A 19,354-nucleotide genomic window follows, 5' to 3' on the forward strand; every position below is an offset into this window, starting at 1 on the left:
GATTACATGGTTGTTGTTTTTTTGTCCCCTTTGTTGTCACAACGACGCTGGATGTTCTTCTTCCTGCCACCGCGGAAGATGACGGGAAAATAAAAAGGTCTGTAAACACTTCCTCTTGTTATCTCCTCTCGCCCACCTACCGCCCCTCCCACGTTCCCGCGCGTTTTCAGCTCTAATGACACAGAGATCTGTTTAACCCCGGCTTCCGTCACGTCTTTGTTCTCCGCATCTGACTGCGCATTTGAACCTGGGCTGGAACAAGCTACACAACACACCACCCACAGGCCGAGATAAATTCAGGTCAGCGCCGCAAAGTGCGCGCGCGCCGTCGTTCCCTTCCTTAAATCGCCGTGGAGTCGCTGCCAGAAGTGACGGGGACTAAAACGCGGCGAGCGTCTGTCACCGACGTTTGAAGGATGAAGGATAACGACGGTGTAACAATGGCAAAAGAACAATAGATTTTCCCTGAGCTTTCACAAAGATGATGAATATTGACAGGAATAGAGGAGATAACACCCACAGAGCTCCATTAAAACAACACATTGTACATCCGTCTTATGAGAACTGGGAAAACTCTGAAGAATGCAAAAACAAATATTGTCCTTTCATACTCTATCCAGCATGTGAATAAATGATTATGTTTACAGTTTAAATGAGCTAAAATCGTTTTTATAGTAGCATCAGGTGTTAAACACTCCTTACATGGTGGTTCAGCTGCTAGTTAGTTAGTTTGTCCTGGTAATCAGCTTTCCTCCCACATTTTAAACATATGCATGGTTAGTTGGACTCTAAATTGCTTTTATGTCAGGTTGTTTGTCCAGATATATTTAGCAAAATGCAATGTGGGAAACTGGTCAGAGTCGAGGAAAAGATGGATGGTGCTAAATACAGGAATATTCTTGAAAAAAACTTTTTGTAACGACTCGAGACTGGGATGGAGGTTGACGCTCCACCGGAACAACGACCCGAAGCGCACTGCTAGAGTAACACTTGAGTGGTTAAAGGGGAAACGTGTCACTGTATTGGAATGGCTTAGTCAAAGCTGAGATCTCAGTCCAGTTGAGAATGTGTGCTGTTCACCAGGGGGAACAATTGAACTTGAAGGAACTGAAGTAGTTTTGCCTTGTGTGATGGGCAAAAATTCCAGTGGGAAGCTCATAGACACTCATCCAAAGTGACTGGACAACTACATTTGATTGTCATGGAGTCAAATGCTCAGTCAGCTCAATCCTCCTGGTTTTAGGGCTCATACACAATTTCAGTTGTCCAGAAAACAGCATTAATATAATTGTAATTGTGCAAGTCTTAGCTCTTTGTGGTATCCTGGTTGTAATAATCTTGGTGTCTTTAATGCTACCATGGATTTGTGTGTGAAAGAATGTAAAGTGTGGAATGATAAACATCAGGTTTCTGCTTACGAAAAAGGAAATGTTACAGAATATTGTTTTTCAGATTGTCAAAGTAATAGATTCTACAGTGAGGAACCGACATCATCACGACAGTGTCCTGTCTGCTCATTCAAAGTTAAAACCAAAAAAAAATCAGCTATTGTATTGTATGAGTTGTAAGCATTAATGAGACTGAGTGATATCTTAGTATATCACATAAAAATCCAATTTAAATATCTGCTATGTTTTAAACTGTGGAAAATGTCAAATGGTGTGAGAACGTTGGCACTTTTTGCACACTGTATTAGTTTCAGCATTAATAAATGTTTAGATTTTTGTTCTTTAATTTAAAACAAAAACATTATTCATTACAAATATGGCGTCTGTTAGCAGAACTGAATCTCCAAAATCTAACATGAATATGAACAAGTCTTGCTTGTTCTTTTTATGTATATTGAGCCTCTCTTTGCTATAGGTTAGATAATCCTTAACTTTTCTTTTTAAATGAGCTTGTTAAATTGTTAAATGAACAGACTGGATTTCTAATAGCTTTTTTTTTTTATGCGGCTCATGTAACATTAATAGTTCTGTGTTGATGCGGTGCGTTTGAGCTCCACTAATCATACTTAAGAAAACGCCCCATGCTGGTTTTAATGGGCCCACAGAGAGAAGGAGAGTGATAGGTAGCTATGTCACGAAGACTCGCTCTTGGTGGGAGTTAAAACAGAGGAGAGAAGATTTGTTTTTAAACAGGCTATTAAAATCCTCATTATATGCAGTAAAGATTCTAATTTATAACAGGATGGGCACGCAATTTTTCTTGATCTCTTTCATGATTTCATGTTTGCACCCGAGTTACGGAACGTACAGTAAGTAGTGATTGAAACTGAGAACGGTTGTTAAAAAAGAAAAAAGAGAAACCCACAGCTGACTTTACACTGTTAAATTTTTTTATTTAAGAAGTATCCACTGTTGGATTTGTTGGCATATTGAAAGGTCGTCTGTAGGAACAAAAGGCTTCAAGAACAGAAAACATGTAGTTGTATATGTAAAAGTTAAAACTCCATTTCCACGACCTGGAACTTTCCTGGGAATTTGGTTAGAGTTTTAGTCATTTCTGGTGTAAGAATCTTGGCTTATATCACATTAGTAAAACTACATGACAGTCGTGACCGGAGTAGAGTTATCCCGAACAAATATTAACATTTCGAACTGCCTTAACATTCAAAGGATTTTGTTTCAGACATTTCCCAGTTCAAAGTTTGTGATAGTAATGTGTGGATTGATATTTGTCCAAGACATGGTCAGATTAACTGGACCACCTCTTATCTCACCGCTCATCCAAATAGCTTGTTCAGTTCCAAACATTGGTCGGAAGTTGCAAATTTATAAATTGTAGTCTGAACAATCCCATCAATTGTTGTCACAAACTGAACTGCCAAGGTCACGAGTCGTTGGCCCCCCTCTCCCCCCCGTTAGGTCGAATGTTTGGGTCTCATCACTTGACGATCCAAACATCATCTAATGATGACATCAGAGGTTTACTGAATCGCGAGCGTTTGGATGTGATGTATGTGATGCACTAGCTAGGCTCTGAAGCGTACCAGAAATTGCGTGTGCTTTAAACAATCCTGTGGGGAGTAGAGCCACCACGTCTTTGCTGGCAATAAAATATATTAAACATTCTTTTCCCTCCGACTTTAATTGCTCAATATTGTAGCCATCAATTTATACAGACTGCATGGCTTCTTTCACTTCCTCTGCTGCCATTGCCAAACTGCAACAGGCAGACTACAATTCTAAAACAGAGCAGAAACTCAACATCATCGTTCACAACTCCTCCTGTTCTCTGATTGGCCTAGTTGAAATTCAACCAGATCAAGCGGAATTGGTTATGAAGGCCACGGCCAGAATAATTCTGCTTACGTGGGAAAGGAGAATAAGGTCTGCAGTCAGACACTGTTTCATTTGGTTTTGCCGAAGCTGAATAATTAAGCTAAGAAACTGTGGTCACTGACTTAATGTGATATGATGTCTGCAGAAACACAAAGCACAAAAAGTAAAAACCCTTATGATGTATTTCCTTTTAACCTGATCAACTTTAGACTCACAAACGACTCCCAAGGTCACCATACCAGTCTGACTGGTGACTCTGAGTGAGCTATCTGTTGTAGCAACGGCATGAACGGCAGTCTATCCTCAGATTCTGGGTTCCCCTTTGTATAAACAACAAGACTTTCAGGCAAAAAGAGTTTTTAGGTGGAAAGGAAACATCTTCACCTGTTTACTTTCATGGAGGTTTTTCTATAGATGACCTTTGTTACAAAAATCACTTTTTTCTGAGTTGCCACATTTTACATATTCTTACAAAGCTCTTTATGAAGAGACCATCACCTTTTATAGAATTTTTGTTCTGTGAAGAAAAATGCAAAGACCATTGATGATCTACTGTACATATGTGTCATTTGGACATTTCTAGATTTTGGTGGTTCTAAAATATCATATTTCCTCTAAGAGGTTTCAATTAATTTCAGGTAATAATCTGGAACTTAATAACGATTTGTCATTTGCTTTTTCTATTGAATTTTCCCATTCCCAGCAACAACTCTGTTTCCTTTCTGCACTTTTCTTTCTATTTGAAGGTAATTTCACACCTGAAACAAATGAGTCAGAAAAAAGGTTTTATTCTGCAATGATTAATAACATTGTTGAACTGGTTTCTATGAAGAGGCCAATAACTCGTCCATTGTGTCTCCTCTGGTGTGATTACAGAAATAGGACTGTGAGGTGGAAGTCTACCTCGCGGATAATAAAGTGTGTTGACATGTTGGGCTGACAGGATGAATACTGGTGTGTTTTATGTCCACATTTCAATTTCAAATTCGCAAGGTCACGTCTCATTGTGCGATCCAGGTTTTCAGCTTGAACAAATGACCGTCGCTACGGAAAACACACCAAAAATATATTTGTTAATAACTTACAGCTACAAAAGGAAACAAACTCATTTCCTTCAGCCGCTGAGTCGTTCCTGACGCCCGTTCCTTGGCCTTCTGTGCAGCTGTAACGAACCGTGAAGCGATCCTGACCAGGATGTCCTTTGATAACAATATAAAGCAACTTTATTTCACTCACTGTATCAACAAAATGAGGAACATCCAGTTCCAGAGCGATGCGGAAAGAAGGAAACTTTTTCATTTGTCATTACTGTCATCAGAATCAGATTGGCAAGTCAAAAACAACGCAACAGACTTTCCTTTGGACAGGGACCCATAGAGGTGTTTTAATATGGCAGAATTTCATGACCAATCCTGTACAGTAAAGAAAATAAAAAATGGTGGACTTAGTCACACTTAGCATGTTTTAAAGGGTAAAATGTAAAATCGACTTTTTTGAGCTTTAAATCATGTTATAATGTTATTCCCTCACCAAAAACATACTAGCTGGCATGTATCCCTGATTCTTTATAAATGAGAAATCATTTAAACAGGACTAAGTCTCAAAACTCCTCCTGGATATTTTTGAGTATTTTAATCCTAAAAAGTTCTTTAAACGTCCTGTGAGTAAATAATTTTGCCAATGTTTCCATAATAACTGGAACTTCCCATATCTAGCAGCTATTTACAATTTGCACTATATTAAAAGTATGGTTCATCAAATTAAAATGAAGAAAACACAAAAACGTAAATTGATTTTAGAGGTTTAGTGAACAACAAAACGCAATAGATGCACACAGTGAAAAGATTTTGAATTACAAAGTAGAAACGTAGACAGTTTTGAACATAAATACAGCATAACATTTAGTCACATTTGATATATGTAATATTAATGAAATATTTATTTTTAAATAAAGTGGCTTTTGGTAATTAATTACTGTCCCAAAACAATATTATTCCCTCATTAAAAAATGTTCCCCATTAAAAAAAAACCTTTCACATTCAGTTTGTGCGTTTTATATCAAACCGCGGCAGGGCTCCCTCCGCCTAACCTTACTCTGGTTGCGTTTTCACAAGCAGAGATTTGCACGGAAGAAAATTAAATCACACTCAAACGTCAGGGACGTGAACACAGGACTAATCCGCTTCGCCTTCCCGTCCCCGCCGTTCCTGAACAGTTCAGCTTTAACAGCGATAAGATGCGGCTTCGCTGCGTTCCTTTAGCTCATGTGCAATCCGCCTCGGGGTGTTCTGTCTCTTTAAGGTCATATGATGTGAAGCCGAAATAAAGCAGTCTCATACAGCTGTAAAGTCCCGCAGGCCAGGTGAGTGAGTGTATTTTTTTTGTCCCTCTTACTTGCTTCATTTTTTTTCAGTTCTTTTTTTTTTTAATGCCACACTTCTTTCAAGATATTATTTGATATCCTTTCGCTTTCTATACTTGAGAGAGTGCTACAAATCCATCACACACACACACACGCCCACCCCCGCCTACATACACACTGCACTCTGATTTTTCTCACACAAAACCTTGTTGGTACGTTGGCCTTTTTGCGCTATAAAGATATTGCTTATTACACTCGCAGCCCATCGGGGCAGGAGAAAGGTTGAATTAAGGACTTGATGAGATAGGTTGTGACATGTTAGCATTTAGCGGAGTAACAGCGACTCCCCGGCTTCGGCCCCGGCTGGCTCTGAGAGTCCACTGGGAAAGGTCAGCGGTAATGCTGGCTGGTCGGATCATTTGCTTGATTCTGTCTCTGTTTTTTTTTTCCTCCCCTCATGTACTTCCTACTTCCTTCCTGCTTGTTTTCTAAAGGACCTCCGATTATGTGTGTGCCGGTAGGGCGTGGGGAGGTGGGGCAGGGAAATTTGGGGTCAACGGAGCCCCAGCAGAGCATGTGTTGACTCGTGCTGAAGGACACTCCAGCAGGGCGGCTATCTGCTGACACAGAGGTTTGAACCTCACTCATTCGTCTGGAGAGGCTCTCCTAGCTGCAGCAGTCCCACAGTAATCACCCAGATTCATTATTTTCGCAAATTCACATTTTTTTGCCCCCCTCTCTCTCTCTCTCTTTCTCATTACTGAGGTTATATTGTGTGTTTTCGGGACTTTACCACTGCATTGCTGACGAATATTTGCAGCCAGATCTCTCCCCTGTGTTAATAGACCCACAAAGGTCATACCTAATACAGCCTGCTTGTATGTTTTAATGGTGAATATGCACAACAGAAAAGCGCTTGTTGTGGAGGATAATGAGCACTTTTTAAGGTTTTGTTATACATTTGTAAATCGACCTTGTATGTACTATAAACCCGTGGAGGGAAACACATGTCCAAAGCACAAAACGACCTACAAACATATTTATGGACTTGTATAATGGGTTTAAATGTAACCGAACATACACCAAGACAAGGGGGGGACATATAAAAGATTTATTGAAAGGCTTTCTTTTTCCCTTTTTCCAGAGTAAAGTTCTGTGATGCAGCTGGAGAATTCGTTACCTTCCTGGAAGTAGACGGAGAAAAAAAAAGAAGCAGAGATCATTTCCTGGAGGCATAAAGGAGTGTGTTGGTCAGAATCAGATCATTTTCAGTTTGATGAGCCCAGAAAAGTGAGCAGAGTGTCAGTAACTAAAAAAATCTGAGCTTTCTGTGTTTTAATGACCCAAAAACAAACAAGGGATAAAAGCTACCAGGTTTTCCTCATTGGTGAGGATGCTGCTACTGAGGGAAGAAGAAAGTTTACCCTGTCAAACTGCTTTTCATTTCAGTGGTATAGAACAGGGATCTGCCACCTGCAGCTCTGTTTAGGCCCTCCAAATATAAAGGTAAAAAAGGGGCTAGCTTTAGCACTTTTATGTTTTTCATGCTATATTTGAATATAATTTCCCCTATAGAAAGGTACTAATGATGCAAGGATTATTTTTATACCTTTGGAAAATGAAAGAACCCATTAAAAACCAAGAATTTAAGAGACGTGGTAGCTCTAAATGTTGAGTCTGTCTGAAAAACTGGCATCCGTTGTGTTTTATGACGGGGAACTGGTGGACTATACCAATTCTGTTCCCAAGAATTTATCCTTTTTCTCCACAAACCTACAATTTCTGACTGCAGCAGCTAAGGTACCGTATAATAATAATAACAAAACTTAATTCACAAAATTCAAATCATCCAAGAAAAAAAAAAAACTGAGAAAATCTAATGAATTAAACCAATGAACCGCTACAAGACATTATTCTCCATAGTCATTAAGTTAGTACTCCCAAACACTGCCTGTCTTTAAAAAACATCACCATCTGGGTTTCAGAGAGCAAACACTCGAACCTCCCATTGGAAAAGAGCTGCTATGACTAATAAGTTTCATCTGGCAACAAGTTATTCGACCGTAGCTGATGTAGTGAGCTTCAGCTGGCGCTAATCAGTGTTGTTTTGTGATTATTCATTAAATAAGCCCTTAGAAAGGCTTGTTTAAGCTGCCGCCTCCCATTAAACAGCAACACTGTGAATCATCCGGCTCAAACAGTAAAAGACTGCTTCAGGAAGCAAGAGATCTGGTTCTCTCACATTGATCGGCCACTAATGACTCCAGGACTTGGTAGCATTGGGAAACCTTTGGAAAACATTTTACACAACAATCCAGCTGCAGTAAAACAAGGGATTCAAGATTCAAAAAACAGATACATGGAGGCCTGTCATTGTTTGTTCATGTAAGTGTTGTGTTTTTTTCATATACCTCATTTGTTAGCTTGTTTTATGCTTGCCACTCGCTCAATAAAATTTCTTTAAAAAAGAGAAAGAGAATCTGAGGAGAGGAAACAGAAATACTGTGTAAACAGTCTTCACCTACTTCAAAATAAGAGCATGAATACAAATGTCTGCTTGAAGAATTGCTAAAAGTCAATGACAGAAACTTCAACACTAACTTTTTTCACCTGAACATTTACAGCCAAGTAAATTAGTGCTTTAGAATTTGTCTGGAGAAATTGATTTGAGGGACACCAAGTGTGCTAAACATTTTCAAAGTTAGCAAAAATGTTAAAAGCTGTAAGCAAAAAATGAGCTTTGCTATTGGCGTATTAGCTAGTAACCAATACTTGAAAGTTTATAAAGCAGTCAAGTAAATTTGTTCTTCAGAATTTATCCGAAAAAATTATTTAGGGGCGCTGAAGTGCGCTAGACGTTTTAAAAGTTAGCAAAAACAAAAAAATGAACTCCATTATTGGCGCGCTAGCAGAAGTGTTGCCATCAGTGGAAGTCACAAATTCATTAAATAGCATGATATGGTATCTACTTTACCATTTGAGTCCATATATTTTTCAAAGTAAATGGTACTTTAAATGCAAATAGCAATTTTTCATATAACTTCCACTAAACCAAAACCTGAAAACACTCTTACATGACCATTTTACTTCAGCTTACGAGAATACACAGTTACTTTGGCATGTGGACATCAGCCAGGTCTGCTGCCTGAGCTCCTGCAGGGCTTGCCTGTAGCTGCATCATGCGGCTGAACTCCTCAAAAAACTCACATATTTCACACAACCGAAAATAATTTACCACTAAAACCTGTTAGGATCAGTAGGCACCAAAACACGTACCAACCGCTGCCATCATGTAAGCCATTGAAAAACAGAGTTTGTTGCCGTGGTCTCTTGGTTTTGCTCTGTTTTTCTCTCTAGGGTGTCTAACCCAATCCATTACATAAGGTTATATAGGGAGACTTATATTCTCTTGAAATCGTCCCCTTTAAATTGACTTTTCACCATAGTGTGCTGTGAAACCCCAGTCCTCTATTGCAATTTCAGAGAAGAAATTATAGAAAAGACCATAACCATCCACCAGTCACTACAACAGCTTATTACTAAATAATTAATATAGGCTAGTGGACAGACATTTCTGCCTATAGTACACATTTAAAATCAATTAAATGATGCAGTTGTTGTTGCTTGTTAGGTTAACAACTGACCTAACAAAACGTATGCAGTAGATCATGAACAGTTTATTAGCTGATAATTTAACCACTAAGAAAAGACATTTAATTTTGTTGTAAAGTTTGCAAAAAAAAAAGCCGTAAACAAAGGATGCAAAATATACAAAGTTTTAGAGCGCATCTGCTATTAAACTGGTTAACATGTTTAAAAAAGAAATTGAGAGTCAAGACAAGATACTAGAGGGATAAAACTTAGAAAACAACATCAGGATTTGTTGTAAGAATTACCATGCAAAGAGAAACTATGCATGGGACTTGAAATATACTGCATTTGGGTTGAAGCAGCCGATACCACAGAAAGGATTGCACAGAAAAAGCATTAGCAATTAGCATCCCTGTAGATGAGCAGGGGGGAGGAGAGCCAAACTCACTACATCAACTTTCACGCTGATTGTCCTTGGAACAGGATAGTAATGGCCTTATTTACATAACAAAGGCGCCTCTTCACACCCTCTCTTGGAGGGCCAAACTGGCCCCTCTCTGGTAGCTCTAGGGACAGGGCCAAACTGGCCCCTCTCTGGTACCTGGACGAAGATTCCCATTTTGGGAATCTTTGGTAGTTCTAGTGTTAAAACATTTTTCCCCTCCTCTGTGTACATTACATTTCAAGTAAACCCAAAGAAATGTTCTTAATAAGGTTTTTTGTCTGTAATGGCCTTTATTTGAAAGTGCTATGACAGGAAAGTAGGGCAATGAGAGAGAGGGAAGACATGCAGCAAAAGTCACCAGGCCGGGAATCGAACCTGCGACGGCCACGTTGAGAACTAAGGTCTCCTTATGTGGGTTGTGCTTAACCACCAAATACATTTCTAACATAGTTTCATATAGATATCAAGCGGAGAAATAATGCCACACACTAAAAACAAAAGAAGCTGAATTTTGATCAGTGATTGCTTCAATGCTGAGTTGCAAGTAAGGGACAAATGTGTCCTTGTAATGCTACTGACCAAACACTAAGATTTGACCTGTGTCAAAGTGGATGATTTTTTGACAAATATCATAAGATGTAGTTTACACTCATGGTTGAGATTGAGCAACCAGAAAGCATATTTCCATAGTGGCCGCTGTCAGAGATGTGTAAAAGTCAAAAGAACCAAATACGAAAAAACTTTAAAGAAACTTATTTCCAAATTGTGCTCCAATTTGTCCACCAACCTGGAGAAAACCCCACACTTCAGAACCAGCCGGAATGATTTGCAGTGACGCAGGTGTAGTGGAGCTTTGCAAATTCGTAATGGACTGACCCAAAACCGAAATTGAATTGAAATTACAACAGGTCTTTATTTTTTTTGCAAAATAAATTTACAGCCAATCAGGTTCCGTTTGCGATTCGCACTCAGCGGCCCGTGAACATGTTTATTTATTCAGCCACGGTGAGCGGAATGTCGCCGGTGATCCGTAACATATGAGTCACCCCATTTTCTGCGGCGAATGTAAACGAAATGTTCCCAAAGATGGGGAATGACTTCAACTCGATAGCAAAAATGATTATTTCAGAGAGAAATAAAAAAGCGAACGAGTAAAGTGGGGCCGTACTGTAACAAGGAGAATTTATTGACAAAACTGGACGATTACTATCAGTCGCACAAACATTTTGCCGAAGTAAAAAGGCTGAAAAAAAAAAAACGTAATGGAAAAGTTCATGTGTAGCGGGTGACGAGTTAAGGTTTCCAGTGACATTTTAAAACGGACAAAGACAGAGATGCTGCTGAGTGGCCGCTGCAGGAGAGATGAAGTGATCTGAAGGAGCTGCTGTCCATTTGAACCAGCAGAGCCTCAGAAATCACTTAGAGGCCAACAGGACTCCATCAGCACTTCAGAAAGAATCGCCCCGACTCATTTTATACCGCAGCGTGAGCTGCCCTGAAAGTCTGTGAGCCTTTTATTTAGAGGTTAGAAGACTGTTGCTCTGCCAGGACCCGGTCCAAACAGCCTCCTTAGAGCACTTCTTCACCATTTAGGCGCAATTCCTCTGTGGAGACAGCAGAGAAAACAACCTCTGCTGGTGTAATATGGTCATCATGACACAAATTGGCGCCGTTCTCAAGTTTGTCTTCCTTGATTCTTCCTGCAGATCTTTTTTTTTTTTCTCTACCCCCACAGCTTCTTGTGGTGCATGGTGCTTAGATTGTTTTAGTTTGATCTATTCTCTGCCGTTTCCCTGCAGCAGAGTCATCGGATTTTCTCCTCTTTCTGGTCTGGAAACCAAATCCGAGCTCGAAACGAACGGCTCCGGAGGCAATAAAACAAAAGAAGAAAGTGGAGTCTTTCAAAACAACTTTTAACTTTTTAAAATAATTAAATGAAAAACATTTTAATCATGCAGTACTTCAATGATCGCATTAATTTTATTTTTTTTTCCCACTGAGAGGCGAATATATATAAATTACACAGCGAATGAAAAGTGCCTTTTGTGTATTAAAATCTCCCGTCTTTACTTGTGATTAAGAATCATTAAATAGATGTTTGTCTTCAGATTTTAGGACATCACTTCGGTTTGATTTGTATTATGGGAGCTGTCACAGCAAATTCTAATAAAGTATTTTCAAAACAGCTCTCTCTCCTTCACTATGAATGTCACTCAGAGCTGCTTGTTAGCAGCTAGTCATTTAGAAAGGAAGCTAACTGCTAACTGTGTCAAACTCTCCCAGTAGCTTTTTCCCCACTTTGCCATGTTACAACCACAATCTTCCATATATTTCAATGGGACTTTAAATTACTTATTAACACAGGGAGAAAATACACCAGTGGTGGGTACTGCTAGCTAAAACGTTAGTTACACTAGCCCTAAAAGAACTAATTATAAACGTTAACTCCGCTAAAGCTAAATCATGAGAACCAACTTGAGCATTAGCTTCTGTTCTAGAAGCTAGTGCTTCCTTAGCAGAAGCTCAGGTTGGTATTCAGATGAAGCTAATGCTAAAGCGTCATGTTGCCACATGTGCGGTTGACACAACAGGCCCTCCACAGGATCAAAACTGTTATTTCACATCTACCTTTACAGCAGCTCTTAAAGAAGTCATTCTTTCACCTGGAGTTTCAGTTTTAGAGCTGTTGCGTGTTGCTCACTCTGTTGCTGATTTTGCCCAATTGACCACAGTAGCTATAGACTTTAGGCCAGAAAACACACAGTATAAATGTTAAACTGTTTACTGTAGAACTATTCCACAGCGTTGCATTCTGGGTACAGATTAAACATTATTTATTCTGCATCGAGAACATGAAGAGTACCAAGAAAAAGACTAAAAAAAAATCATATATGTATACATATTTTTTTATGTCTTTGTTTTTACACTGCTACTTGTTTGTTCACATAAGTGTTTTATTTTTCTACATACCTATTTTTTTGTGTGTTGTGTACTTGGCACATGCCTAATAAAGTTTCTTTTAAAAAATATAGATAAAATGTGAGGAGAGGAAACAGCTGCTGCAAACAGGCTTCAACCATTTCAAAATAAGAGCATAAATGTCTAACTACTTAAAGAATTATTAAAAGTCAATTGCTTTAGAAAACACTTCAAAACTGAAAGTTTATAAAACAGCCAGGTAAATTTGCGCTTTAGAATTTATCCAGAAAATTTAGCTTAGGGGAAGCTAGGTGAACTAAATGTTTTCAAAATGAGCAAGAACAAAACAAAAAAAATTAGCTTTGTTATTAGCAAGTGTGCTCACGACAAGAAGTCACAGAGTAGGCATGTCATCAGGTCTGAGATCAGGCCATGTTGAAGTGTTGATTTTGTTCTTAAGCAACTTAAAATCCAATTTTGCAACTTATGAAGTGCACCAGTTCATCCTGCAGCCCCACAACATGATAACCTATCAAACGTTTCCAAAGCCATGACATCATCATCTGGGCTTTCCCTCACTGTTTAGAGAAACAGTAATCTTTCAGTAGTGCAACATGTTTTATTATCATTTCAATTCATTCCACTGTCTCGTGTGTTTCATCATGTTTTATCTTATTTTACTCACTGCAAAGCACTTTAGTTAGTCTATCACTTACTGTAAAGGATTACACAAATACATATTATTTCAACTGCATGATTACTCTGCCTGTGTTTTGTTTTGGACAGTAAAGAAGCTCACTTCAAGTCGAAACTAAAACTTTGACTTACTTTTCAAATTTGAGGAACTCATCAGTTTGTCAGAGTAATTCAAACTTTAACACAACCCCATTGGTTTGTATGTTTCAGTCCTGCAAGAGACTGACAGCAACATCAATCTTCTTTTCTTTTTTTTTTTATCCAGTTAATATGAGAATCATTTTGGATGTGTAGGTGGGTTTAAATTTGTTTTGAAGGCGGATATATGACTTTATTGTCTGAAAGTTTTGGCTACTGGCTACCAGAGCCCCATAAATCAAAGACATGAAGACTAATATTACAGTCGATATGCAAATCACAGCAGTACGCTGAACCAACCATCTTCCACATGACAAACACTCCGTTGTATTTAGTTTATTATACAACTTTAGAAGCGATGTTCAGCTCTGTCACAAAAACAACACATTCCTCGCCGGTAGCTTCTTTCACATTCAAAGTCGCAAGCTTCGGAAGTGCCGGATAACGAGGTGCACCGCTTTGGGGACCCTGAGTCCAGCTTCCTGTGGATCAGAGACGCAAACTGTTCTGGTTCTGGCGGGTCTGGGACTTTGGACCAGCCCGTTCTTCCCGCCCTTCCACCTCCGCACTTAGGAGCATCCACTTAATTAGCCAGCGCCGTAATGAAACACACATCAAAGCAAGAAAGGAAAAAGAAAACCCATCAAGTTAGCTGGCAAGGGCTCCAAGAAACAATCTGAACACGAAGCATTTCTGCTGCCAAGCCCTTACTGTACATCTCAGAACCACAAAACGTGCCAAACATCTTTGCAAGCGACTGCGTTCGTAACGACGGGCTGAGCTGGCCGGAGATGAGCGGAGGAACCTGACCGAGGAGAACGTCTGCTCACGTCTATTAGAGAATCATACAGCCTGGGGGGCCGACCTCACTGGTGCTAATGCTTATTTATGCTAATAAAGCATTAACTTGTACTGCCAATAACAGATGCCAAATAGGCACGATCAATCTGTGCATAAAACTAATTAAACAACATATTGCTACCTCCCTAAAATGATGGCACGAGTCAAGAAAAAGTGATTTCCTCGTGTCGCCACACAGGACAACCAACATACAGAGTCCAAAACAGGTTGTGTTTTTAGCAAGAGAGGTTTAATTAAACCTACGTCTGGACAAGTCTCTCACCCTGCCTCCGGATCTCAGCCCACAACCAAAAACCAGAAAACCAGCAAAGACTAAAACTCCCAGACTAGCAGCGTGGCCTTCAGGTACTAATGATGGGTACTGGTCTGACCACATCGCTCGCCTGGTGGGTGGAGATCATTCATTTTAAACCCCTTCCAACCAATCAGCTATAAGGAGAAAAACACAACAATTAGTCAGGCGCTCAGTCACAAAACTGACACACAGGATTTGCTTTGTTTGACAACAATGGTGCAATTTTGATCCCCAAACGATCCAAGTCTGTTGGACTATCTGGTGTGAAAACATCCTTGGGTTTGACCCATTCAGGTATTTTACTAGAGATAAACAAAGACTGTCAATTCCTGTAAAAAATGATGTTTAACATAGTTTCCTGTGTTCCTATACTTTCAGCATGGAGGGACCAAAGTCCCATTTCTGAACCAAAAACTCTATCTGGTCGTTGGAGTGACAATGCCAGGCAGTTATCTCTATCGCCCAATGCTAAGCAGTACTGACTGCAGGCCAAGTTTTAACAGACAACCTTGATCAAAAGAGCAAATATAAGGTTTACAAGACACACCCTAAGTTTTCAATTTAAGTCCATGAAATTCAAATACCCTAAATATTCCATTAGTCATTTCTATTTGAAACGGCGGGCTTAAAGACGAGACGCACGTCACGTCGCCGCACCGATGCATCACCGCTGCTCGCAAGGAAAGAAGACATCTGCAATTTCCAGCCACCAGGTTTCTCATTTTCTACCATTTGCTCCCGAGCGTAAGGTCACCGTGCATCACGCAGTGAACCTTTGGATCCGAGGAGGTGATTTGTTGTCGACAGCCCAGGTTATTAACGCCAGTCCGCATGCTGTGATGAAGGGGACGGGGACGCTTAGAGAGATATCGAGTCGAAGCCGGCGACGGAGTGAGAAAGTGAGGGAAGGTTATAAAAAAAGAAGGAAACAGAGTGTATGAAATTGGACTCAAAGCTTTACGAGAGCCACGAGAGGGAAGAGACAGTGGGATAGGGAGGGAGGAGATCTGGAGTCAGATTAGGTCGGCTGAGAGAAACACTCGTTAAAGAAGAATGAAGCAGGAAACTCTGGGAGCTGCATATCTTCTCGCTTTACGCAACACGTCTGGCAGTCGAGCAGCAGAAGGTCATCTGAGGGAAAGGATTCCTCAAACAAGGGAATCTGGTTTTGATCTTTTACATTTTCTCACTTCGTAGCACTGTTGCTATGGCCGACGTGCACGACGGTAACCAAGGCTGCAGGCTTTGTTTTCGGTGAGTCGTCAAAAAGAGACGGCGATTAAGGTTGATATGGCCGACGCATGAGGCTGTGATCTATTTATGTAAAGAAAAGCAAAACCAAACACAACTTACTGCCGTGACGTTGATTGGAAATAATATTGCTGATTGCAGCCTGGCTGAGCATTACACAGAATTATGAAGAGGTAATATATGGATTTGTGATGCTTTTTAAAACACAATTCCAAAGTACCAAAACAAAGAATAATAATAATATTAATAAACACAAAATATTTTATTCTAAACCCCATTGTGACATTTCTACTGTAAATATTGGAACACAACCGTTAGCCGCTAACAGAGCTCTCATCTGCAGCAGGTCCTCCTAACGGAAACTTCACTGTTTTTATTGACTCTCCACTTCTTTAGATCATCTCCAGATTTAAATATAATAATAATTTTTAAAAAACCAACATATTAACTCTGAACTGGATCGCTCAAGAACAAGCACAAGAACATTACATGCACTTGGCATTCCTGGGCTGGAATGTTCCACATTGATTATTGATTCTTTAAAAGACAATTTGCAGTTTCAAGCTCATATACATATCCTAAATGAAAGAAGTATTCAGAATTTAGTTTCTGTTTATAGATGAAAGATGATGCTTTTTGAGCTTATATTTCTTAATTGCTTCTGGTTAAGAATATTAGCTTAGATCTGAGATCCAAGACGGAGCAATAATTAGTATGTTTGAGGGGTTTTAGCACATCGTTCCACTGCCTCTCCTCCTGCTCATTCGGTTTCCGTTCGGTATCCGTTCGGTATCTGTTAGGTATCTGTTAGATATCTGTTAGGTATCCATTAGGTATCCGTTCGGTATCCGTTCGGAACGGCAGCAGGGCTTTTTTGCACCTGTTAGTCTTGACGTTTACGGTCGGTTAAAGAGCTCGTTTCCTTCGTCTTTGTTTACAGCTTGTGGTTCCTGAAATTTATTGTCAAATAACTATTGCAGTATGACTCTCTCCATTAACTTGTGTTCCCTTGAACTACCTTTGGCAAAAGGCTGCGCCAGGAAAGAACTTGAAAGGTCAGAGCAACAACTCATTAAAAAGTTGCTCTGGCTGATCAAGAGGGGAGCAGGACAGCCTCCGAGTCCGAGCACAACGTCGAATTAACAACGTTCTTTGACTACATACAAGGGACTAAATGATTTATTTATCACCAGAAGCTGCCTGCAGTCGGATTGGAAAAGGAATACAAAAGAGAGATGTGGGCAGTTTATTACTCCTACAACCGTACTCTGCTCAGAAAAAGTTAGGGCTGTTTGGCTTTAGGGTGAAACTTAACGTAAAAAGTTGACTCTCACATTTGATTAAATCCAGCTCCTTGTGACAAAATGACCACTTTGGTAAGGACTGCTGCTGAAATACTTTCCAAACAATCATCAATTTTATTGCATTTTCAGCACTTGATTACTTTAGCACTATATAAAAAGCGATAGGATTCTGTCTGCAAATGCATCCATAAATTATACACAGAGCCTGGCAGAACCAAGTTAAACATTTAACATCAGATCGTACAGATTTGCGTTCAGCAGGGAAAAGCCATGCTACCATTAATGTATTATTTACATCTGTTTTAGCGCAACTTATTCTTCCCGTTCAACTGGGTTAGTCGAATGGACGACGTCTGAGCAAGAAATGTTACTGAACAACCACATTAGGAGAAAACACTCTCCTCATATCTTGATCTCTGCACCAGAAACATCAGATCCAGGAAAACAACGAGACGTAATGATGAATAATTAACTTTCCCTTTTGTCTCCCGCCAAAAGAGAGTGGAAACACTATCATGACCTGCTTTTAGTTACAAAATAACGCAATGTTTCTGTCTGAGTAAATAAAATAATTACACCAGACGATTACATACTTTCTTTCTTGTCTCTTATACGTACAAAACGAGCGTCTCCATGATGATTAATCATCCTGGCTTCTTTCTTTATTGGCTTTTTTCTCTGTTCCTGCTATAGTTGTAATAGCAATTTTCTCTCACTCACTCATTGTGCTGCATTTCCCCAGAGGCACTAAGCAGTGGATTGGGTGGCCAGCTGTGTTTGCATTCTGACCGTTACCTGAGCAGTTCCTAATTGTGCGACGGCTGTCCCTAAATCTGAGCTGATGGGCTGAGGGGTTTTTGCTGTTCTGGCTGGAATCACATCGTTTGTCTTCATAAATACGGGGTCAAGCTCTGCGACACAAACTTGATTTTATCCAGGAGTATTTTCTGTGTTACTGTAACCACTTATGACCAAGCCAAAAATGTTTACACCTGACAACAGTGTCTTGGAAAGTATTTTTTCCCCTTTTGACTTAAAGTAAAAAAAAACAAACTCAAATTCTCCGTTTCATGTTGAAAATCAGAAGTTGAAGCTTCATATGTTAGCAATAGCATGCTAACAAAGCTAATCGTATAGATTAGCTTTAATGTGGAGACTGCAGTGAAAGCAGCACAGTTCATCAAAAGCTACCTTAAGAAATACACAGTTCTTCCACCCTGGATCTTCGTTCTGAAGCAGTTTCTCTTGCAAAGGGATCTGAACGAAGTCTTTACTGGAGGCATCAGCTCATACAGCCTTATACTAATGGCCATCAGCTTCTTGCAGTTGCATCCTCAGATTGACACACGGCGCACCAACATTAACCTGGGCATCCTGCTGATTGAGTTCTTTGAGCTGTGCGGTCGTGACTTCAACTACATGAAGTCACGACCGCAGACGCCAGCGTTTCGTACGCTGGCGTCCAGCGTACGAAACGCTGGACGCCAGAGAGATCCAGATGGTGCTGGAAGGAAAATCTCTGAACCAATGAGATATTCAAAGACTCTGTAAATAAAACGCTGTGCGAGCGAGACTGGCCTTTTGAAAGCCTTTCAGCCGTTTTTATTCCTCCTTTTGACAACGTGAAAGCTGGGTGAAATGTTTGAGCTCCAGCAGACATTTTAAAATCCTCACAGTATGATGAATCTGCACATTTTAGTTAAAATCATAGACTTGTTTTTGCTGTTCCTCATTGTCAAACTCACAGCTGAAGGGTTTCTGTATCTTATGTTTTCTCCTACATATTATGTTGTTTTTAAGTTATTTACGTGCCCAAAGGTCTGTATTATTATTATTATTATTATTATTATTATTGTTGTTGTTGTTGTTTTCATTTTGGCATAAGAAACCCATTAGTAATATTCATTTGAAATAAATGTAAATGATTGGCTTATTCTTTTGTGGCTTAGTAGATGAAACACATCAACTCTCTAAGTTGTGGTGTCCCTCATGGAGCGGTCTTGGGGTTTGTCTGGTTTTATTCTGAACTTGTTTTGTGTTGAGTCCAAATAAGCAGCACGTTTCACACAGATTTAAAAGCCCATAACTCCAGATGACCGTAAACTGATAAGATTGATTCTGAACTGCGTTTAAAAAGTTAAATGCTTAATGACTAATAACATTCTACAGTAAAACCAGAGTAAGTTACAAATGATTACTGGTCAAATA

General features: G+C 39.7%; 2 long non-coding RNA genes across 2 annotated transcripts in view; one reads left to right on the forward strand and one right to left on the reverse strand.

Annotated features, from left to right (window-relative positions):
• Nucleotides 1–18,920, forward strand: part of LOC114138806 (uncharacterized) — a 28,816-nt gene extending 9,896 nt beyond the window's left edge. Inside the window, exons 2-3 of the long non-coding RNA XR_003594309.1 lie at nucleotides 1,974–1,979; nucleotides 18,803–18,920. This is a non-coding gene — a long non-coding RNA (uncharacterized LOC114138806). The remainder of the gene's footprint in view (nucleotides 1–1,973; nucleotides 1,980–18,802) is intronic.
• Nucleotides 1,502–18,916, reverse strand: LOC114138805 (uncharacterized). The gene is made up of 3 exons (XR_003594308.1): nucleotides 18,805–18,916; nucleotides 16,858–16,860; nucleotides 1,502–1,513 (listed from the first exon to the last, which is right to left on the reverse strand). It is a non-coding gene; the product is annotated as an uncharacterized LOC114138805 (long non-coding RNA).
• Nucleotides 18,921–19,354: the final 434 nt, after the last annotated feature.

Source organism: Xiphophorus couchianus, chromosome 23 (genome assembly GCF_001444195.1).
Source record: "Xiphophorus couchianus chromosome 23, X_couchianus-1.0, whole genome shotgun sequence".
Lineage (NCBI taxonomy): Eukaryota > Metazoa > Chordata > Actinopteri > Cyprinodontiformes > Poeciliidae > Xiphophorus > Xiphophorus couchianus.